General features: G+C 43.4%; 1 protein-coding gene across 6 annotated transcripts in view; it reads right to left on the bottom strand.

Annotated features, from left to right (window-relative positions):
* GULP1 (GULP PTB domain containing engulfment adaptor 1) overlaps nt 1-23,895 on the bottom strand; it is a 168,060-nt gene that overhangs the window by 88,224 nt on the left and 55,941 nt on the right. For 5 of the 6 annotated variants that reach the window (XM_081182112.1, XM_081182110.1, XM_081182113.1 and 2 more), the window contains one exon: nt 10,793-10,918. The gene's annotated coding sequence lies outside the window, so the exon portion shown is untranslated. Of the gene's footprint in view, nt 1-7,921; nt 8,078-10,792; nt 10,919-23,895 lie in introns of those variants that run through there. The other variant, XM_081182111.1, reaches the window with a different exon arrangement.

Below are 23,895 nucleotides of genomic sequence, written 5' to 3'. Positions count from 1 at the left end.
GTTGCATTTTAAAAAACAAACAAGAAACCCACACGTTTTCATTTGATCTTTGCCGGTTCAGCAGATCAGCGTTCCCATATTTTTCTCTTTCTCTGGCTTGACTTATAAGTTATTATATTCACTAGGTATCACTGTGATGTTCAGTGAAACTTTAGAAGACAACCAAGCACAATGCACTGCAGCAGCAGAACAGTCTGACTTTGGTTTTCTGCCCGTTGTGAAGTATGAAGGCGTTGCCAGGGGGTGATTCAATGGAGTGAGATCTATGCACACAGACTTGTTTTGCCTTTGTGGGAATTGCATCAGGCTCTGTGTGCGGCATCCCACATAAAGTTTCAGGGAAAGATTTTCAGAAGAATTTTGTATCTTTGAAAGAAGTGAGAGAGGGGGAGAAAAGGAAGCAGCAAAAGCCAGCTTGCCATGCATTTCTTGAAAAGTGAGTAAACTTTTGGAAGTACAGCTAAAGAAGTCGATGAGTTCAGATTACTCTTGCAACAAGGCCTTCACAGAAAAACTGCAAAACTCCAGCACTATAGTTATCTTTTAATAAAACTGCAAGAGTGCACAAAGTTGTTGTCGTTTAGTCGTGTCCGACTCTTCGTGACCCCATGGACCAGAGCACGCCAGGCACTCCTGTCTTCCACTGCCTCCCGCAGTTTGGTCAAACTCATGCAGGTAGCTTCAAGAACACTGTCCAACAATCTCGTCCTCTGTTGTCCCCTTCTTCTTGTGCTCTCAATCTTTCCCAAGGGAGTCTTCTCTTCTCATGAGGTGGCCAAAGTATTGGAGTCAAAATTAGACACCTTGTTCTTTTATTACTTAATACCATTCAAGCGATAGCCTTCCCAAGTGGAGCCCAACTCTGTGTAAAATCACACTCTCACTTGGAAAACGTCCCTTATCTAATATGTTAAGATCAGTTGTACAAGTTACCTATGCTGAGAGGCTATGTATGCTCTATTTTATCATGCTTCAGAACTTTACCTTTGCATTCTGCCTATCACTCTTATTATCTAAATGAACTGCTGCAGATAAATACGTTAAAATAGATAACTGATGTTGTTTCTCACCAGTTGCATGGTTCCCAAACCCGGATAAAACTGGAGATGCTACTTCAAAGTAAGTGATTCAGAAAATGAGGTGCTACAGAGATGGCGGTGTGCTGCCTGAATTCTTTTGGAAACTCTTTCAATGAACACCCCCAGCCCAGATCGTAAGCTGGGCTCAGACTTTCCTAAATTTCAGGCATGGTGGAGAACTGCTTCCCTGCCATCCATTACCTCTCAGGGCTCATCCACACTTATTTCTCTCTCTCTCTCTACATTTCTAGGTACAGGTCCACACTATAAAACTCCCTGTCCAAGCCCTTTTTTCCCTACCCTGGCACTTTCCCTGCAAAAAAACACGTCTCTGCAGCAAAACCAAAATCCTGCTTGCTCTGGTTCAGCCTTAAAGAGCTGGCTTTCCTAGGGAAAGTTGTGGGGGAGGTGGAAATGACTGGACACAAAACAAGAAAGTGCTGACCTGTACCTAGAAAGTGTAGGGCAAAACGTAAATGTGGGTGACCCCTCAGTAGACAACTTCCAGCAGCATTTGCCATGCATGTTTTATTTCTTCTGATCATACTCAGATTGCCACTGGAGAGACCGTAAAATGGCTCCTTGTGCTTTCCAGCTTATTGACTTGGGAATTCTGTTGGTAGACCCTTCATATTCTGTAAATTTGTTGAATTTACAACACAATGAAAGAATCAACTTAATGAGGCAAATGCTGAGAGGCATTCAACACCGCATTTTATGTTTCAGGTTGATTAATTTTCCAGAACAGCAACAACAAAAAGGGTTTGGGACCCATGGTGCCGTTATGGAGATAAGAAAACAATTTTCTATCTTGCACTTAAAAAGCTGGAGTTGTCCAAAGTACCAACAAAGTTTATTTAGATAATTACACAAAATCAGATGATTAAGACTTATGTCAGGCTTAAAACAGATAACATCGATATTTCAAATAGCTGCATTGTAACTTCTTGGAACATTTTAGCTCCTGGTTAACATTGCCTACAATTTATTGGCATGCCATGTAAGAACAGAAATGTTCATTGGATCATCTCAAGAGAATCTTCTCTTTAGCATATAGCCATTTTTATACATATTTAATAAGTAGACTCCTTGAAGAGATTCATCGAAATGCTGAGCACCACTCTGTTATAATTCAAACCAAATTTTGGCAACATATTTTATAGCACAACAATATGGGGGAGAAGGCAGCATACGAAAGGAAAATAGATTGCTTTAGTTAAGGAGCCTTGGGTTTTTGCCTTGAGAATGAAACTTCTGGAATTTGTTTCTGAAAAACAGAACTGTGCTTCGAATGCAGTGTGTCAGCAGCCACAAAAAGCCATGCAGTATATGTAGATTTTGTCTCAACACAGAATGACACAGAATATGAGGACATGATCATTTGATCAATGCAATTATTTCTTTTCGCTTGAGCAGAGCACCTTTGACAGATGATGACTGGGATCCTAAGTAGTATTATAAATGTGCCCAAGGACTTGAGCATGCCCAGAAGGATTTTGTGACTGCTACTTGGAACAGCTGATTGTCATCTTATCTTCATCTGTCAGACAAGGAGGTTTGTTCAATTTCGCCTTCATTTCAGGCGGCGCAAGTTTCTTTCACCCAATTTCAGGTGCTCCCCTCTGTGTAACGTAGCCCAGTGTTCAGTAGGTTGACCCCACACTCTGAAAAAGCTTTTCGGTCGCCACTGGGGGTAGGGATAGAGAAAAGAGAAATTCAGTGGAACCTCAGTTGTTGAACGCAATCTGTTCCAGAAGACTGTTCGACTTCCAAAACGTTCAACAATCGAGGTGCAGTTGCTGGTTGGCAAATTCCTTTTTTAAAAATGGAGAAACACACCTCAGAAGCCGTTCAACTTCCGAGGCGCATTTGAAAATGGAAGCATTCACTTCCGGGTTGTCGGCGTTCAGCTTCCGAAGTGTTCAACAGCCAAGGTTCCACTGTACCTGTTGCACAAGCTGTCTTCCACTTGTGCTACTTTGGAGACAACCCAAGGCCACTGAAGTAATTCTTGGGCCCTTTTCACAGAGCCTAGGGCTTGCCGATCGGAAGGTTGGCGGTTCGAATCCCCGTGACGGGGTGAGCTCCCGTTGCTCGTGTGGAGTTTGGAACTGACAGGGTTAAAACTCCGTGGTGTCCTGTATCTGGGAGGAGCCTGACGCAGGGAAGTGCGTCAGAGGCTTTGTCTGTGAGAGTTGCTTTCACTTCTGACTGAGACTGAGAGCAACAAGCAGCTTGGCACAGAAGCTGCACGGATGTGCTTTTGGAAAGCACGGGGAGAAAGATGCCGGAAAGATGCCGGAATGCTCTGATGGTGTGAGACTGATTTATGGCTTGTAAATAAACGCTTCTAGAGATAAGAACTGATCTGTCTTTGGACTTGATTTATCCCTCATCTCACACGGATGCAGGACCGCTGCTAACTCTGCTCCCTGCTAGGTCAGCTCCCCGAACAGAGCTGCACAGGGGAAGCCTGACTAGACGCAGGATTAATTTCCCAAGAGCTCGGTCCCAGCTCCTGCCAACCTAGCAGTTCAAAAGCACGTCAAAGTGCAAGTAGTTAAATAGGTACTGCTCTGGCGGGAAGGTAAACGGCATTTCCGTGTGCTGCTGTGGTTCACCAGAAGCGGTTTAGACATGCTAGCCACATGACCCAGAAGCTGTCTGTGGACAAACGCCAGCCTATAGAGAGAGATGAGCACTGCAACCCTAGAGTGGTTTGCAAGTGGACCTAATGGTCAGGGGTACCTTTACCTTTACTTTTTACATCCTCTAGACAGCAATAGTTTTAAGCGAGGTTTCTGCCAAGTCATATACACACACATATTTATCTCCATATGCTTATATCCAGTCCATATGCTCATGTCCTTTATTCACACTTATTTCTGGCTCTACTAATTTGCTAGTTTCCTGCTCCCAGTCTCTCCACCCTGGTATTGATTTTATGCCACACCAACCCCCAGAAAACAAAATGGAGCAACCCTCGGGCTCATGATAATACTAAGCAAACTGAAACAACCCTTTGGATCATGACAGAGCAAAAGCTTCTTTTTGTGTTTAAGCTGTTATACACTCTGGCAAGCCATTAGAACTTTCAAAGGAATACTGGGAGCACCTTTACTTTACCTACAATTTTATTGCTGACTCAGGCATCCTCACTTCACCATTAGGAACTGTGGAAATGAGGTTATGTCATGCAATACTGTGCTATGGCGACATCAGGAGTCTCATTTCCCTCGAAATTACAGGCCACTGTTTGCCATTGCACCAAGAAATCACTTCAAATACTATTAGCAGAAAGACTCTGGTAACAAAACCAGCTTTCTAAGAAAACAAGTTCTTCAGAAGAAAAAAGCAAAAAGCAATCTTTTGCTATAGAATTGAAATAAGGCCCACGTGGATGAAGAAAGGAGGGGGGGAATCTAGTGAGTTCTTCATGTATTTTGCAAAGAGACTTCACAAGAGTCTATTTGCCCTTTTTATGTGAAAATGCTTTATGTGTCAAAGAATCAATAACTTCTGCAGAAATACCAGAAGGTAGAACTCTTTGCTGCTACCAAGCGCCTGCATTAAAAACAACAACAACTTACTAACAGCATTATATTTACCATACTTTTCTGTATATAAGACACCCCCATGTATAAGATGCCCCCTATTTTGGAGGACTGAAATTTCAGAAAATGGGGGGGGGGAGTTGGTGCGCTTTGGGGGGGGGGAAAGTTGCTGCGCTTTTTGGGGGGAGGATTGCCCAGAGTTGTTTAGGGAGGAACGCTGAAAATCGCTCACCCACACGTATCGCTAAACCTTAAGCAATGATGACTCCTACAGTTTTATCTACATTCCCTGTTCTTAGCTCCAAAAGTGGTTCTGCATATGTTATCCCTCTCCCTAGCTGCTTTAGCAAAGTACCTATGACCTTATATAATAAGACCAGAGGTAGATTTAGGGAAGTGTAGTTTAGGGAAGATTGCCCACACTGGGCACTGAGCTGAGAGGGTACCAAAGGGGGCAGCCCCAAAGAACAGAAGGCAAGAGGTGGGGTGGGCATCACACAGGGTACCGCTGAAATTTTAATACCTAAAATCTGCCATTGATAAGTCATGGGAAGTACAATTAATTAGAAATAAGAAATTATATTAACTGGAAATGATATAGGAATACTCTAGAGACCCAACCCCTACTAAGTTTACACCCCATCATGAATTCTTCTTTGTTAGCTTATTAACAGCCATATACAACTTCTGAAGGGTCAAATCAAATGCATGAACTGGAAATATGCTTTATTTCCCCAATAGTTATTGAGCCTTTATTCTTCAGAACAAGCACCTGCTGGCCAGACTGAGGCTAATAAATCAAATGTGCACAGAAATGGCCACACAGCAGCAGTCAATCAGTTTTTCTTACATTTTGTAAATTGCCTTGGTATGTATGTGGAAAGAGCTTAATAAGCAATGGAAAATGGAGGGGAAAAAACCTAGAGCAAGATGATCTACAAAACCTGTAACAAAATTAGCTGCAAAGCTTGACTTAAAACTTCTACAAAGGGAGGTTTAAAGAAAGCTGTGTTGAAACCATCCTCCTAAACGAATAAAACTCAGGAAGGTCCCTTAAATTTTTGTGATCTCTCAAGGCCTCAGCAGCTATGTCAGGAGCTGTAAATTCAAGGCTATTGTCCTAATTTGACATCTTCTGTTTATGGAGCAATGAATCTCATCGAGGTCAATCTTTGCTCACTACATTACTAACAGTCAATAGTGCATGTGAATTGTGGAGTATTTGCACAGTGCTTGTGTCCTTTTCTTCAACTGAAATGTTTGTTTTTTTACAAGACAAACATGAAAGGCATCAGTCACCTTGTCGTAAACGGGCAGCCAAACCCCAGAGGTTGCATCTCTATCAGCGGCAATGATGCACAAAATGATGGCTGCAAACTAGGCATTGATCTCCATCAGTCCAGGCAACAAAACCTCTCCCTAATACAACTCCATGGACACAAGTGAACTGCCTCCTCACACCGTCTATGGATGTAGCTTGAAACTATCCCAGCTTGCAAAATCTAAAGCCTTTATCTGATCGTATAGCTAGGAAAACAATATAACGGTTGTAATGGGAAACATTTATGATTTCATTTTAGGTGATCTCTGTCAGCTACTGTCAGGCTTGGTGAGTCCCTTGCTCACAAAACAATTACCCAGTTGACCTCTACCCACAATCAATCATCTACCGAACCCAAAAGTGCCCACCCTGTTTTATCCCCAATATTTGTACTTAGCTCCAAATAAAAGTCGCAAAATCCAATGCTTTTCATTCAAACATTCTAAATTACTTAAGAGAACTAAGAAGGGAAGGAGGAAATAAGAGGGTTTGGGGCTCCTTCCACATTTGGACTCCTTAGCTTTGCCAAGACATCATTCTTCAATTCTCAGCTGCAAGCAAAATTACAGTGGCGGTTTGGGAGCAGGAATTGGGATGTGTTTGAGGCAGAGAATTGGATTCAGATTGCATTTAAATGCAAATCTACTCAACTCACACTCCCTGAGACAATATGTGAACCAAACTGCACTTGTCTTTTGAAATTTGCACTTATCTCAATTTTGCAATGCCGCTCTACAACCAAATAACCTGTACAAAACTGCAAATACTTGGTAATGTCTGCATAAAAACATATATTTTAGTGAAAACAGCATACAAACATGCATTATCTTAGGGGGAATTGGTTGCAAATTTGTGTATATCACATACTATATGTGTTTATTGTGAGACATTCATTCTAAAAAGCAGGCAAATGTTCATGAGGACTTCATAAGAAAAGGAATTTTCCAACAGATAAGCCTGCATTTAATATATTGTGCTTAATCTCAAGACCAGCAATGTCTGTCTACGTAAATTGAAAGGGGGAAATGGAAATGTAGGGAAAGGAGGAAAGGTCTCCACCTCTTGCAAATATCTTTTATAATGAAATGTAATCGATGGAGGCTTTTTATTTTGTTTGTTCAACTCATTAGAGTTTCAGAAGCTAGAGAGGACTATATTTTGCAAAAGATCTGTAGGACTATGAACAAGAGAAGCAGATTCCTTCTCATCTTCTCCCAAGCCATCTCTGACTTTGATGGAGTCACGCAACTCATGTGTGTTGCTTTCCAAGGCTGAGAAGGGGAAATCCAGTACACAACCTTTATCTGTCTTCTAAGTCCAGTAGCTCCACCCAAGTTAAATACAACTTGGGAGAAGCAGAGAAGAAGTTGCATGAGTTTCCCAGAGCTTTGCAAAATATCAGTGTTAATGACTATAACAACAACAACAAATTTTCAGTACTTTTATTTCAACATTACAAGGAAGCTATGGTGCTACAGTGATTGCCCTTTTCTTTGGTTTGAAAAATAAAAGAAATGAGTTGTTAGATGGTACAGAAGAAACATGGGGGGCATTGAAAATAAAGGTTTGATGAGAAATCAACTAGATGCCAGCTCAGGAAAAACGTGTTTTCAGCCTTATCTTTTGAACTCAGATTTTTTTTCCTCAATGAAGAGCAGGGGTTGGGGAATTAAAAGGCCTAATTATGGATATTGTATTAATGACCATAAATTCAGTTCAGTTCAGCATTTTAAGCAGAATTTTCCATCACAGGAAAAACAACAACCACAACCTTCAGTATACATATATAGAAGTTTCTTCTCACAAGTTACAACCTCTTTGCTTTATGATAGAAGAGCCTTGCTAGTCCAATTTGTAACATTTCCCAAACAGATTTTAGTTAAGAATGTAACCCGAAAACAGAGACTGATGGTCAAACTTTCAGGAAAAGTGGGGACAAACCAATAGGTGGCGTAGAAAACTTTTACCTGTAGATGGATTACAATCTGTTTAGAGGTCTATGGACACACAATGGATCAGCATGGGCAAAGAAGAGAGCAAATTTTTAAAACAAAACAAAACACCGAGTTGCAGAGGGGACTGGTATCTTCACAGGAACTGGAACACTTTATCTAGCATAGTAATTCACTCCCATACTGTTATGTAAGCCTTCAAGAAATAACAGCCACTGCGAGCTGTCGCCTAGCAACAGGAGAAGGTAGGCCTAGCGAAAAGAATGGCTAAGAAAGCCAAGAGTTTTTCTGTTCAGACAACTGAGGCACTGCCGGTTCAGAAGCTGCCATTTATTTCCATTCTGCGTGGACTTCAGAAAGGCTTTCATCACTCTGGCATGTGTCCCTTTTGCTCAACACCTCACTAAATGCCCAGTTGTGGAGAACTGACCCCCCCCCCCCCCGAGCCTTTAAGGTAGAAAGACTGTTGTTCTGTTTGGATGTTATTGATGCTCCTCTGGACAATGTAATGAGGGTGACAGATTCTCTTTGCTTGCCAATTCTTTTTATTGATTTTCAGGGTGACGGATTCTCACTACTTTGCAAGCAATCTCATGCAGACACACAAACAGGTACACAAACCTTCCACAGCGAACTCTCAATGCATGGAGCAATCCCTGTGCCTATATAAGCTCATATAGGCATATTCATGTTACAGACATGCAAAGGAACGAAACGTGAATCTTCTGCCATCATGCCAAACCCACTGTCATATGCACATTAGGTAAAGGTATAGGTAAAGGGATACAGGTGGCGCTGTGATCTAAACCACTGAGCGTCTTGGGCTTGCAATGCCTGCAGACTCCTCTACATTTATGCTTTCATTGCTCTTCATGCACATAAGGGCAGCTGACAGAAATGGTAGGTGACCAATATTAGGTATTCCCTTGTACAGAGACGCAGGTGGCGCTGTGGTCTAAACCACTGAGCCTCCTGGGCTTGCCAATCAGAAGGTTGGCAGTTCGAATCCCTGCGGCGGGGTGAGCTCCCGTTGCTCTGTCCCAGCTCCTGCCAACCTAGCAGTTTGAAAGCACATCAAAGTGCAAGTAGATAAATAGGTACCGCTACGGTGGGAAAGTAAGTGGCATTTCCGTGCATGCTGGTTTCCGTTATGGTGTCCTGTTGTGACAGAAGCAGTTTAGTCATGCTGGCCACATGACCTGGAAAGCTGTCTGTGGACAAACGCCGGCTCCCTCGGCCTGAAAAGCAAGATGAGCGCTGCCACCCCATAGTCACCTTTGACTGGACTGTTCAGGGGTTCTTTACCGTTACCTTTACCTATGCACGTTAACTGAATGAATGGAAGAGCCCCAAACAACTGATGCATATTCTAGGTTCATCTGATTTGCAGTAGAGCTACCAGAGCACAAAACAGTAGCCCTAGTGGAGCCCTAAAATGAGAGTGTTGTCATCGCAAGCTGACCAAACAAGGCACCAAGGCACACACAGACCCCATACTCTGGCCCCCTATTATATCTCTGAAGTGCAGCATGAGATCAGGGGGAAATCTCCTGCTCTGGATAAAGCTTGGAGCCAGGGAGAAGGATTCTGCTTCAGAGCTGAAGGCAGGAGAAGGAGCATTGGCTTGCACAACCTCAGCTTCCGATCAGGTGCACAGAGCACCCATCAAGCATAGAGGCAAGCCCATATGCTTCTATTCTCCTCCTCCAGTTCAAAGCTGGAGAGCAAAGTGCTTCAGCCTGCTCTGCCTGAAAGATGTTTTGATGAATTTACATCCCGTGATACAAAATGTGGAAGACACTGCAATTGTGCCCAGCAGGCATAAAGCCAAAATGATTTCCAGGCTTTGGGTGAGCTTTGAAGTCTGAGGAGGGGGCAGTGTTCATCCCACCTCCTCTATAGTTTTTTGGCTCAGAAGACATCTCAGGCTTACTTCACCCACCTGTGTCTGGCCTCCCACTCACCATGGTAAAGTGAAAAAGACCGCTGAACCCTAATTCCTGCAAGATGGACCACTTTACCACAAAAGTGCATCATTCTAAAACTGCAGTTTGGGCTTGTGAATGGGGAAACAGCTGCCTTGTGGCCACCAATAGAACACAAAATCTGGCCCTTCCTACTGCCAGGGGTCAGGCAGAAGGTTTAAACTTATGAATCATATTTGTGATTCATTCCAAAATTAAAAGTTAACAAGAATAAAAAGTTAGTGTTATTGATATAAAAAAGTTATGGGGAAAAATGAGTCACCCATGAAATTTAATACATAATATTCTCCTGTCATTCTTTTAATTAAGACCATGATTTAGGATGGGCTACATAAATAGTATTCACTTTTATACTAAGTAGAAAGCTGACCAAAATCTGAACTCTGGAGATACATGCTTCTACCATCAAGGCTACATGGAAACATCCGAGATACCATTTATTCATAATGGTAACATTTTTTCAAGAGGCTTTTTTAAACTTTCCATTTCATTTCTATTGGTGCTGATTCAATGTCTCTAGAACAGTAAAAAAAAAAAAAGAATCTGATTAAAGGGCAAATTACATCTGCATGATCATCATTCAATGACAGTATAAAATGACAACATGCAATTGGAGAACAGCCAAGAAAGATCCAAAAGCATGGATCAAAACTTTCCTGTCATCCATACTGTTCCAAATACAATATTTTTTTTCTAAAGAAGAAAGTTCACACATCCAGTTATATGTAATTAAAATAATGATATATCATGTGTACCAGTCCTAAGATGGATCAGTTTCATTTACAGTTTTGTCTGACAAGGTCACAGCAGTCGTTTTAAAAGTTCACACTGTGTGATGACTTCTAGCGTTGCAGCACTTGAGCTGCTCACATTAACAAATGGTTAAACATTAAACTCTTACCGTGATGGGTCCAAATTTTCACCAAGGGTCAGATCAGCAGCTTGTTTTCATGGGAAACAAATCACTTGTTTGTCAACATGTTTGTCCTCATGGCGCTGTATTCTAATGTCTTCTATGTTGAGTGTGCTGAAAGAATGAAATAAGAAACATCAGCTGAAAAGCTAGTGTGCCACCACAGAAAACAAAGGGTTTCCCCCCCTCTCTTTTCCTCTTGAGACTGAAGATGCTAGGCATTATTAATTGCCTTCAGAATGCTTGCACACACTGAAAGGCCAGAAGATAACTCACAGCACAAAAGAGGCTGGGTTGCCCCACCCACTGAAGCTTTTTCCCCCTAATATTTCAGGGAACATCAACTCTAAAAAAATATTTTCCTGCTCCATCTGTAGATGATGCACTCAGATAAGTTTTGTTAGGAAGCAGACATGCAGAACACAAAGAACCATGCCCTTGGTCTCTTGCTTTTTGGAAAAATATGGGCAAAGAAAATAGCAACCAAAGCCCATGGAAATATACCGTATTTTTCGTCCCATAGGACGCTCCATCCCATAGGACGCACCTAGTTTTTTGGGGGGAAATAAAGGAATTTTTTTCCCCTTTATTTCCCCCCCAAAAGCAGGTCGGGGAAACCGAACCAGGTTGAGGAACAGCGGGATGGCGGCGCTGCACCTCCCTGCTGTCCCCCGAGCTTGTGGGGCTGGCCCATGTCTGCCCGGCGCGAGGGGCGCTCTGCATCAGGGCGCCCCCCCTGCGGGGCGGCAGGCTGCTATCCGCAGCGTGGGGAGCTTTGCAGGGAACTCCTGCAAGGCTCCCCACGCTGCGGATGTTTGCCGGGCACGGGGGGCGCTCTGCTTCAGGGCGCCCCTCGCGCTGGGCGGCAGGCTGCTATCCGCAGCGTGGGGCGCCCTGTGGGGAACTCCTGCAAGGCTCCCCACATTGCGGATGTCTTCCTAAAGCCTGGAGAGCGAGAGGGGTGGGTGCGCACCGACCCCTCTCGCTCTCCAAGCTTAAGCAAAAGCCTGCATTCACCCCATAGGACGCACCCAGATTTCCCCTTCATTTTTGGAGGGGAAAAAGTGCGTCCTATAGGGTGAAAAATACGGTAAGCAACACGTTTTGGGTGGCAAGCATCTCTCTTGCCTATATGCCCTTAGCCTCAAAAGCAGATAGTTGAACATTTTTATGCTTAAAATAAAGCTAGCTGGAACATTTCAATGAAACATTATTATCCTTCTGAAAAATAGTAAGAGTGATAAGAGTTGCATTTGTGAGGGTAGGGAATTATCATAAAAACCCAAGTACATTCAGAAGTACTATTGTGATGACGTGGAAATTAAAAATACGACCCTGGTCTAATGCAAGAAATTGGTCTGAATTGCAGAGGATTGTGTTTCAATTATGTGAGGGTACTGTGACAGGAGCTTTGAGCAGGACTTTACTACGAATGACGTTCTCATGAGTTAGGGTTGAGATCAAAGTTAGTGACTAATAAATGCAAATAATAACTCAATATTCAGCTTGGATCAAAATATGAGCCAAGGAAAATTTTCTACCTTCTATTTCACATGTCTCTGCCAAGTCCCAGAGCCATAACATCGGGGCACAGGGAAAGAGGGTGTTTTACTACTACTACTCCCTCACTTGATAGGTTTTAAAAAAGGTAAAGGACCCCTGGACGGTTAAGTCCAATCAAAGGCGACTATGGGGTTGTGGCGCTCATCTTGCTTTCAGGCTGAGAGAGCCAGCGTTTGTCCACAGACAGGTTTCTGGGTCATGTGGCCAGCATGACTAAACCACTTATGGCACAACGGAAGACCGTGACAAAAGCCAGAGCGCATGGAAACACTGTTTACCTTCCTGACGCAGCGGTACCTATTTATCTACTTACACTGGTGTGCTAGGTTGGCAGGAGCTGGGACAGAGCAATGGGAGTTCACCCCATCGTGCGGATTCAAACTGCTGACCCTCCGATTGGCAAGCCCAAGAGGCTCCGTGGTTTAGACCACAGCGCCAACCGCTCCCCTGCTTGGTAGGATACATAAACAGCATGCCAGGATGCCACACCTGGTGGACCACGCCAAAGGCGGCAGCCCTGAAATTACTTCTCCCATGATCGCCAGGTTTTGCAGCCCATCAGGGTGCAGTGCCACCCACTATGGATCAGGGACACTGAGAAGGAGGGAGGAAAGGGCAAGCCATATTCCTTTCTTCTCCCTGCACACCTGCTTGCCAGCATTCGTCAGGTAAGTGACTGCAAAAGACTAATTGTGGGGTTTAAGCAGTAATGTTATAAAGGTGTATGTAAAAATGGATTGTTAACAGTGAGAATCTAAAGTTATAATATATTATGTTAAAGGACTAAGATAAAAACAAAGAGGGAAAGAAATTGCTGAATTAACTAACTGAATTGGAATACGAAAAAGGGAGGTGTGAGGAGGTCAGGGAAACAAGGAAATGAATGTAAGGTATGGAAAGACTGATGTATTTTTTTAGGTGTTTTTTATCTTTTTTGCATTTTGCATTTTTTCTTCTATTTTTATTTTTGTCTTTCTTTTTCTTCTTTGTTTTTAAATTCATGTAATTCTTTTCTTTGAAACTTTAATAAATATCATTAAAAAACAAAAAAACAAAAGACTAATTGTGGGAGTTGTTTCCCTTCAATTGGCTCACAAAACATATCCAAGTTCTTCCAGTTTGTGAGGGTGAAGGGTGGGAGAGAAACCTGATGAATTTCGATGACAGTCTTTGAAAGTTTGCCCATTTCTAGACTTTTACACATAGCACTTGTATCCACTTTAAACTTTCTGACAGGTTTTTATTGGAAAGAGAATTCTACATTTCTTTCTCAAATGGGTAACAGCAACACAGAGAACACCAATATAGAAAACGTCTATGAGTCCAGAACACTAATTCCTTTTACTTGTTTTTTCCTGATGACACTGAAGAGCTCTATCCCTTGGGGAGTAGGAATTTTGCACTAGGGTAAACTAAATTCTGCAGCGAGGAAGACTTGAATACGCAGCCTACATAAATTATGCAAATGTGGATGGCTTTTCTTATTTTATATGATTTGTTCTACAATTCTTACTATATTGCTTAATACAGTCTGCTTCTTCTAGCCAGGATAAGAGTTATGCAGGGCACTTAAGGATGCCAAGGTAACAAGCCAAGTTACATTTCCAAAGTGGAAATTGCTGTCTTCAAATTACCCTGAACTGTTCATTCAAATGTATTTTCTGTTAGGAAAAATAATAATCAGAAGGTGAATTAAAATAATCTGCACATGAAAAAACACTGGAATGCACACCTAAGTTGAGATATCCCAACATCACTTTCTTCAAATATACATTCCCATCCAAAACTACTGCAACCACACATTACGATGTGTGCATCTGGACTCACATGTACACTGCCAGCACACATGTTGTATGTTCATATACACACATCCAGAATTTCATATATGTACCAGGCTTATGTTAAAGGGCAATAGTTTACAGAAGATAAACGGGGGTGGGGGTGGCGAGTCCATTCTTGATTTTTAATGGGCTGGTGCTGTCATAGACAACATTTCCTCTAAAATATGTCATAGCATAGCTTCTTGCACCCTCCAAATCATGAACCATTGTAACTTCACAGAAGGGGGCTTTCTTCTCCAGTCCTATCACCCACATTGCAGCCCCCAAGCCCCTAAAAAGCTCCTTTGGGAAGTTGGGGGACCCTGCTGAAAATCATGTCTTAGTGGGATGTCTGCTAGAACTCATTTCCTTGTCCAGTACGTGCATACAGATTCTAATTAGTTTATTTAAAGGCAAGTGAAACTTATCAAGACAATTGCTATTCTCCCCTGAGGACTCATGTTGAATCCAAGCAATGCTGTTGCTTGGCCTTTGAGCACCATGGTTTCCATGACATTTCATAATTGCCAGCAGTAACAATAGGTTCATTAACTATTTCCCTTAACACCCACAATGTACTACCTACGCTATAATGCTTCCAAACATTCTTGTACCTGGTTTTTTTTTTAATTAATAAGAACTTCAAAGTAAATATTGTTCTTAAAATCCTATCTTATAAGAGAGAGAAAATAAGCACTTGAGAATTCCTATTCATTTCTTTTGCATATTTTTAATGGACTTATTCAGGAATATGAACAGCAATGGTATTTAAGCATTAAGAGTTGGAGTTTTCCCCCCTTTTTGTTTTATAGGAGGGGCCAACTTCTGCATACCCTGAGTTCTAGAGCATCTGAACTGGAATTTGACATTGCAACTGAATTATAATCATGTGTCGAGTATCTCTGGTTCTGCACTGTTGATGGCTATCACTACATCTTGTGCTAACAAATTCCATAGTATAACTATGCAATGTGTGAAGGCAATTCAAAACATTTTGAGAAGTATATCATAACCTTATTGTGTTTTATTTGCTGGTTATTTTGAATGTCTTTGTTACTGCTTCACGTGTTGCCTTTTTGCCCACTGCCTTGAAATCCTGGATAAAAGGCAGTACAGTCATACCTTGGAAGTCAAACAGAATCTGTTCCGAAAGTCCATTCGACTTCCAAAATGTTTGGAAACCCAAGCGCGACTTCTGATTGGCTGCAGGTAGCTCCTACAACCAATCGGAAGCCCCGGAAGTCCTGTCGGACATTCAGCTTCCCAAAATCGTTCACAAACCAGAACAGTCACTTCCAGGTTTGCGATGTTCGGGAGCCAAAATGTTTGAGAACTAAGCTGTTTGAAAACCAAGGTACGACTCTATATAAATGTTACAAACAAAACAGTTCAAGAGGTTCAAGATATCTACAGTGTATCTTGACGCATAATTCTTTTTTTAAAAAAGAATAAAAAAATGTGTTATGTGTTTATTGTGCCAAGCCAGAAGAATGTCAGTTTCGTTAATCACACACATTTATCTCACTTATTTTCATTATGTCTTCATAACCCTACACCATGTATTTAATGATGTATATCATGCAGATACCAAATATGCATGGCTTTTTGAAAGATGGAGATGGGGCTGCAATGTGTGGTTTTTCTTTTACACCATTTCATCATTATGACAGTCCTGCTCCTGATAAACGAACACAAGAGTGTTATACTTGCTGTTTAGTCAGCTGGAAGGATTTGCATCTATTACATCATACAACATTATGCAATGTTGGACTTCAAACTGTAGGTCTTGAGTTCAAATCCTCCCTCAATGGTGAAGTGCCCCAAGTGCATGTGTCAGGGCATGGGGAATAGGCAGCCGCATTCAAATCCACACCAGAAAAGTGGGCCTTCACAACAAAGTTTCTTCAAATCCATGGCCTGAGTCTGAAACGTATTAAGCAGAAGGCACTGCTCTGTTGACCAAGTAAAAGCAGACCGCCAGTCTTCGCAGTATATCAACTGCAGTAATTAAGCCTGGGAAAGGAGGGATAGCAAGTTTTCCAGTCCCCATCATGCGTCTGATGACATTATTGGGAACATGATGAGCTGTTCGCTTGGAATGGGGCCAGACCTAAATGAGATGAATTCAGGCATGATTCAAATTGCCTAAATGATCTCATTTGAGTCCGGTCCTTTCCACATCGAACCAGGGAGATGCATATCACTAATCCAAACTGTTCATTTACGGCACTAGAATTCAAATACAAGTCACACGCAAACTTGATTTCCTATACAACGTTAGATGTTGTAGACAGAAGTGAAAAATGCAAGCAGACTGTTAGATATAGTTTCCCTGCCCCCCTCCTGAGACAAGCAACAAGTAGGAAAGCAGGACAAGCAGAGTTTTGGGGTGGGGGTAAGCAGGGGCAGAGAATACTATAAGCACAGATCAGCCTGGAGAACTTAAGTCAAAAGTACTATTTCCAGAGAAATGTGGACTTCTGATAAGAAGCTTAACTAGGTGAACTAAACAGTCCTGGCAACCAATTAAGTTGCAACCTTTCCACAAGAAACAGGTGCTGTTGAAGCACTAACTGGAAGGAAAAAGGACCATAAAGGTTTTGGAGAATTGTGTTTGGAGCATTGCTAAGTGAGACAATAAAGTTAGGTCTAAAACATGAGGCTTCTACTTTCACTGAAAGAGAAAGACGCTCCTGGATTAATGAGTGCTACATTGCTATTTGTGGTTTGATACTGCATTATCAAAACAAGCATTGTGTCTCACCTTGGCTTCCTCTTAAAAGTTGTTATTTCACAGAACAAGGAAACTGAAGTAAGCTGTATATCACAGAATGCTATCTGCGAATATATTAAATATTGCAGTGAGGTTGCAGTGATGAGAATCAGCGGCTGATTTTCATCACTGCAGCCATTGACAACCAAGCCATTCAGCATTTAAGTGCACACCAACAGCATGAAACAAAGAAGCAGATGAATACATAAGTTCTTAAATAATACTGGAAATGGCCTGCAGAGGGTTGGTGGATGGATGGCAGCTAAACAGATTGAGGTTGAATCCTGACTAGACAGAAGTACTGTTTTTGGGGGACAGGAGGCAGGCAGGCGTGGAGGACTCCCTGGTCCTGAATGGGGTAATTGTGCCCCTGAAGGACCAGGTGCGCAGCCTGGGAGTCCATGGAGGCGCAGGTCAATTGTGTGTCCAGGGCAGCTGTCTACCAGCTCCATCTGGTACACAAGCTGAGACCCTACCTGCCCACAGACTGTCTCGCCAGAGTGATGCATGCTCTAGTTATCTCCCGCTTGGACTACTGCAATGCGCTCTACCTGGGGCTACCTTTGAAGGTGACCCAGAAACTACAACTAATCCTGCCAACCTAGCAGTTCGAAAGCACGTCAAAGTGCAAGTAGATAAATAGGTACTGCCCTGGCGGGAAGGTTAATGGTGTTTCCGTGCGCTGCTCTGGTTTCGCCAGAAGTCGCTTAATCATGCTGGCCACACGACCCGGAAAAACTGTCTGTGGACAAATGTCGGCTCCCTCGGCCAGTAAAGTGAGATGAGCGTCGCAACCCCGGAGTCGTTCGCGACTGGACTTAACTGTCAGGGGTCCTTTACCTTTATCTTTATGCTATGCTAGGCCTTGCTTGATACCTTTATGTAATGGGTATGAGTTACTCCTGCGTAAACTGGTGCCTTTCTCGGTTAATTTGCCTTGTTAAAACTTTCTGACTGCGCAGCCCCTTCTCATGGTGGCTGCCTCAGTCACTGGCAGAATCCGTCAGTGGGTGTTTCTTGAACCTCTTCCAACATAAAAGTTGTTTGACACCCAGTCTCCTCCTCCTCTCACTGCGCGGGAGTCTTCTGCGCAGGGAAGGCGTGGGTAGCGGAGGACCTGGGCTCTCCTCACTGATGTCCAGTGAAGAGTCCTGGAGCCCTCTCTCCAATTCCCCCATCTGCCCCCCTTTATCGCTGGTGTTGCGCTGATTGGCTTCCTCCTCTACTGAGCTGTTTCTCCCCCTCCTGCTGGGTCCTTTGCCAGCATCATCTGGGAGCCTCCCCTTCGCCTCTCGCTCCGATGTCAGTTCCCTGACACTTTACAACTGATGTGGTACCCAGTGTAGCATGAGACACTACCGTAAGGATAGTGGTAGCAATGAATGCACTACCATCAATACTGCCAATGGGTTGCTTTTTTAAAAAAAAGAAAATGAAAATTGGGAAGTGGTTAAAGAAGCAGCACAGATACTCTAGCACAGTGTTTCCCAACCGGTGTTCCGCGGCACACTACTGTGCCGTGAGACACCGGCTGGTGTGCCGTGGGAGGGAGGCGGGCGAGAGGCGGCGGCGAGAGGCGGCGGCGGCGGCGAGGATCCGCGTCGAGCCGGGGCGGCTCCGCGGTGGTGGTGCCGAGCAGCGGGGCAGCGCGCGCAAAAGGGAGGCGCGCGAGACAGCGGAGGAGGAGGAGGCCGGCATGTCCGGGCAGCAGCAGCAACAGCAGCAGCAGCAACTCCCGGCGACGGCTCCTCCTCCGCCCGCTATCGCAGCCGCCGCCGCCTCAGCTGCCGCCGCCGCCTCAGCTGCCCTCGCTCTGCTGCCTCCTCCCACCCCGGCAAGGGGGAGGGAAAAAACGTTCCCTTTTGTGCGTCCCTCCCGGCGTGACGCTGCGCGCTGACGTCACGGGGCGGGGCTTTAATGGTGGTGTGCCGCGAGATTTTTTTCCGGTAAGCAGGTGTGCCGTTGCCCAAAAACGTTTGGGAAACACTGCTCTAGCAGAACTATTAGTTCAAAATATGAATGTGTCCCTCAGACGAATGAGACCGCTATACTGTGTAGCGGCTTACACTGCAAAAAGGTCTTCTAATCATCCTTTGCATGTAACGTTCTGACACGCCGCACATGTCCTTCATTAAAGCCAATAACAACAGATTACAGATAATGGTTACAAAATGTAAATGTATTTCAACCTTGGCTGAAGCAATCTGGCTGGTGATCGCAATTATAAATGCACCTCCTGTCACTAAAAGCCACAGGAAATCTCTTCTCAAATGGCCCAGCCGGGACGAAGATAAGAAGATAATTTTACTAGAGGTCTAACATCCATGTCCTTCAGACGAGCATATCACAACACACAAGCTTCAGCATACAGAATAAAGCAAAAAGAACTGCTCACATTTACAGTTTTTAGAAGAATATGAACGCTCCTGGTACTGCAGCTTCCTTATAGCAAAGCTACAAGGGGATCTTTTAGGCGTATCAAAGTCTCCAGGAATAACTTTGTTTATCACTTTGCACAGTGGATACAGTACAGATGTATGCTTTAGGCTTACATAGATTAAAAACATTATGCTTTTTGACTGTTTTATTGTATATTTTAATTGAGGATGTTTTAACGCTATGATGGAATTGTTAGTGGGTATTTTAAGTATGTATTTGTTTCATTGAGACCATATATCACAGGTCCTGAAAGACCTACATTGGCCCCCAGTACATTTCTGAGCACAATTCAAGGTGTTGGTGCTGACCTTTAAAGCCCTAAATGGCCTTGGTCCAGTATATCTGAAGGAGCGTCTCCACCCCCATTGTTCAGCCCAGACACTGAGGTCCTGCAAGAAGTGAGGTTACAGGGAACCAGGCAAAGGGCCTTCTCGGTAGTGGCCCACCCTGTGGAATGCCCTCCCATCAGATGTCAAGGAAATAAACAATATATGACTTTTAGAAGACACCTGAAGGCAGTCCTGTTTACGGAAGTTTGAATGTTTGACATTTTATTGCATTTTTAATATTCTGTTGGAAGCAGCCCAGAGTGGTTGGGGAAACCCAGCCAAATGGGCGGGGTATAAATAATAAATTCTTATTCTTATTATATTATGGTTGCAAACCATGTAGAAATCAAATGAATGAATGACAGAGAGAGCTGTCTCTAGTTTTCCAAAAATGAAAAGAGAGATTAGAAGATTTATCCTACGTGCAAACCCTGGAGCACTATGTCATGAAATCTTTGTGCCCTATGAATAAATACTGCATGTTAAGTATTGCAAAATCTATTAGCACTGAATCCTTAGATAACAAAACCACCTTCCCCCATTACTCTAATTCTACAGTCAAGAGGGGATCAGTACATATGTTTTCATTCTGATTAACTTGAATAAACTTGCTTCATTGTAGTAAGGCAAATTTCCCATTCCTAAAGAGAACAGTAAAGGTAGCATTAGTGCCTGCCTATTCTAATTATTTCCACCAAGAAAAGAACCAACAGGTATCAAAACAAATTATTTAAGTGTAAAGTCAGTTCTTTTATTCTTGCTTTAAGTAACTACCTGCTTCCTGGGGCTTCTGAATGTGAATAATTGCCCAGCTTACACATAGTTGCTACAGGTGTTTAAAGAGTCCAATAAAGGCTATGACTTCCCAAATGTAATAAATTCTCTGGCATCTTCTCTGGTTTACCTGGAGCACAATCTTTTGTAAGGAATAATAATACTTGCCTGAATAAAGCAATAAAGTAGTATATTAACCTTTCTGGGGGCGGGGGGAGAACATGTTGAAGAGAACTGCTTCTTTTTAATTTTAGAAAGCTGAATTACTTTACTACTGGGTTACTAAATACAGTCGTACCTTGGTTTTGGAACAGCTTAGTTCTTAAACGTTTTGGTTCCCGAACGCTGCAAACAGTGACTGTTCTGGTTTGCAAACTATTTTTGGAAGCCAAACATTGAACGGGACTTCAGCGGGTTCCAATTGGCTGCAGGAGCTTCCAAAATTTTGGAAGTTGAACAGACTTCCAGAACAGATTCCATTCGACTTCCAAGGTATAATTGTCCTGCCCCCCCCCAAATAAATTGTTTTCTCTTTAGAAATGACAAAACCTGAAAATGGAGATAGTTGAATAAAAAACCAAATGGTTATCTGCAATTGATTTTGATTCTTTAATGAGGCTTTGGGAAGATTCCTTTTGCTCCCTCTTGTTATAGAAATTACTGATTTGGGACCTTTTATCCTTGCTCATGAGCGCAAAATATGGTTTGAAGCTCAACATCAAAAAAATGAAGATCATGGCCACTGGTCCCATCACCTCCTGGCAAATAGAAGGGGAAGAAATGGAGGCAGTGAGAGGTTTTACTTTCTTGGGCTCCATGATCACTGCAGATGGTGACAGCAGCCACAAAATTAAAAGACGCCTGCTTCTTGGGAGAAAAGCAATGACAAACCTAGACAGCATCTTAAAAAGCAGAGACACCACCTTGCCGACAAAGGTCCATATGGTTTTCCCAGTAGTGATGTATGGAAGTGAGAGCTGGACCATAAAGAAGGCTGATCGCCGAAGAATTGATGCTTTTGAATTCTGGTGCTGGAGGAGACTCTTGAAAGTCCCATGGACTGCAAGAAGATGAAACCTATCAATTCTTAAGGAAATCAGCCCTGAGTGCTCACTGGAAGGACAGATCCTGAAGCTGAGACTCCAATACTTTGGCCACCTCATGAGAAGAGAAGACTCCCTGGAAAAGACCCTGATGTTGGAAAAGATGGAGGGCACAAGGAGAAGGGGACAACAGAGGACAAGATGGTTGGATAGTGTTCTCGAAGCTATCAGCATGAGTTTGACCAAACTGCGGGAGGCAGTGGAAGACAAGAGTGCCTGGCATGCTATGGTCCATGGGGTCACGAGGAGTCGGACACGACTAAACGACTAAACAACAACAACAACAAAAATCCTTGCTCACCCTACTTTCTCTCTCTATAGTCATAGTTGCCAACTCCATGGGGCACTAGGTGCCCAAGCACCCACAAAATTCCCCATGAAGGGGCCGGGCACCCACAAATTTCAGTGCCAGGGCTTTACACACTGCATGGCACCCAAGGCCCCACAGGCACCCACAGTCACTGGGCCAAGTTGGCACTCCTCTCTATAGTTCAGCCTCCTGCCTTTTTCACTGCCAAGTGCCAATTTTGCTTAGCCTCCTTGTTACTTGCCTGTGCTATTCCCCACCTTTTCCTGCCTGCGCTAAAGATATTGACAATCAGTGTGCTCCTGAGCTGTGCTGAGCAATGTTGAGTCATTCATTGATTTCCCTTTGTGGTTGTTTTTTTTTTAGCCAAGGGCTGCTCCCTTTTCTTTGCAACAGCCTTCTTTCTAACTGGAAAAAAAACATGACAGCAGATTTCATTATTACTGGAGTCAAACGCCATACTATTCCAATTAAGAGCAACAATGTTATTACAGTAGAGGAGATTGCTTGATAGCACCGCTGAGCAGACACGCTTGGCAGACTACAGCACAAGCTGGAGAAAATATTACTGTAAGGGTGGCATATTTGAGGCAGAAGACTAACGAACATAAATTGGACGTTTAATAACAATACAGTGGGTGCTTCCAGACAGGGGCTTAATTTGCAAGTGGATCGCTGAGATATCACAAACACGTGAATGGCAACTTGTTGATATATAAATGCAGCCTGGCATTTGGATACCAATGCTGTTGCGCAGAGGCTGCAAAAACCTGCATATATGAAGTGCACAGATCTCATGATAAACACCTGTCTGGAAGCCCCCATTACTGTGAAAATGCACAAAGCCCAGTAGCGGAGATCTTGCGTCACATGCAAAAGTATGCAGGTTCCTCCCCTGGCAACTCCTCTAACAAGAATTTTGTGTAGCAGGGCAAAGAAAGCACTCAACCCCAGGCCCGAGAGATTCAAACAGGATATGAGATTATACTGCTCAGCGGTGTGACACAGTAAAAACCAGCTTCATATGATCAAAGTGGAGGATACAAATAAATGCAAGGACGGTCCTAGTGGATAGATTTGACCTTTGACTGCAAATCTAAGGTCAAGGAGGAACATTTCTTAGATCCAAGTAGCTTAGGACTATTGTCTTAGGACACACCTTGTCCTCATGTTAGTAAAACAGACAAGTAAAGGTAAAGGTAAAAGGACCCCTGACCATTAGGTCCAGTTGTGACCGACTCTGGGGTTGCGGCACTCATCTCACTTTATTGGCTGAGGGAGACAGTGTACAGCTTCTGGGTCATGTGGCCAGCATGACTAAGCCACTTCTGGTGAACCAGAGCAGCGCACCGAAACGCCGTTTACCTTCCCGCCGGAGCGGTACCTATTTATCTACTTGCACTTTGAGGTACTTTCGAACTGCTAGGTTGGCAGGAGCAGGGACCAAGCAACGAGAGCTCACCCCGTCGTGGGGATTTGAACCGCCAACCTTCTGATCGGCAAGTCCTAGGCTCTGTGGTTTAACCAACAGCGCCACCCGCCTCCCTTAAAACAGACAAGTACCTTTCGCATATTACTCTTGCTGCTATCCTCTTATGAACCTTTATATTCTAGATAACAAGTCAGTCTTTAGTGAATTCTCGTTGTTGTTGTTGTTGCTGCTGTTGTTGTCATTGCCACCCCCGCCCTTCACCCCAGGGTCCCAGAGTGATTCACAACAATTAAAGCAACATTAAAACTGTTTAAACAATTTACAATCACCGATATAGGGTGAATCCTAAAGCTATACATCTCCAATGTCAAAAGCCATGGTACAGAGATATGTCTCCAGCATTTGCCAATAGCAGCATAATGAAGATGCCAGATGCACCTCTGTGAGGAGGGAGTTCCACAATTTGGGGGTCTTCCACAGGGTATGCACTTCATCCCCTGAGGGCAGAGGAACAACCAAAAGAGCCCTCTCTGCCAATCTCAACACCTGCA

This window comes from Podarcis bocagei (genome assembly GCF_964188305.1).
Source record: "Podarcis bocagei genome assembly, chromosome: 1".
In the NCBI taxonomy this organism is placed as follows: domain Eukaryota; kingdom Metazoa; phylum Chordata; class Lepidosauria; order Squamata; family Lacertidae; genus Podarcis; species Podarcis bocagei.
Note: the sequence above shows the minus strand (reverse complement) of the source record. Positions and strands in the feature narration are given on the sequence as shown.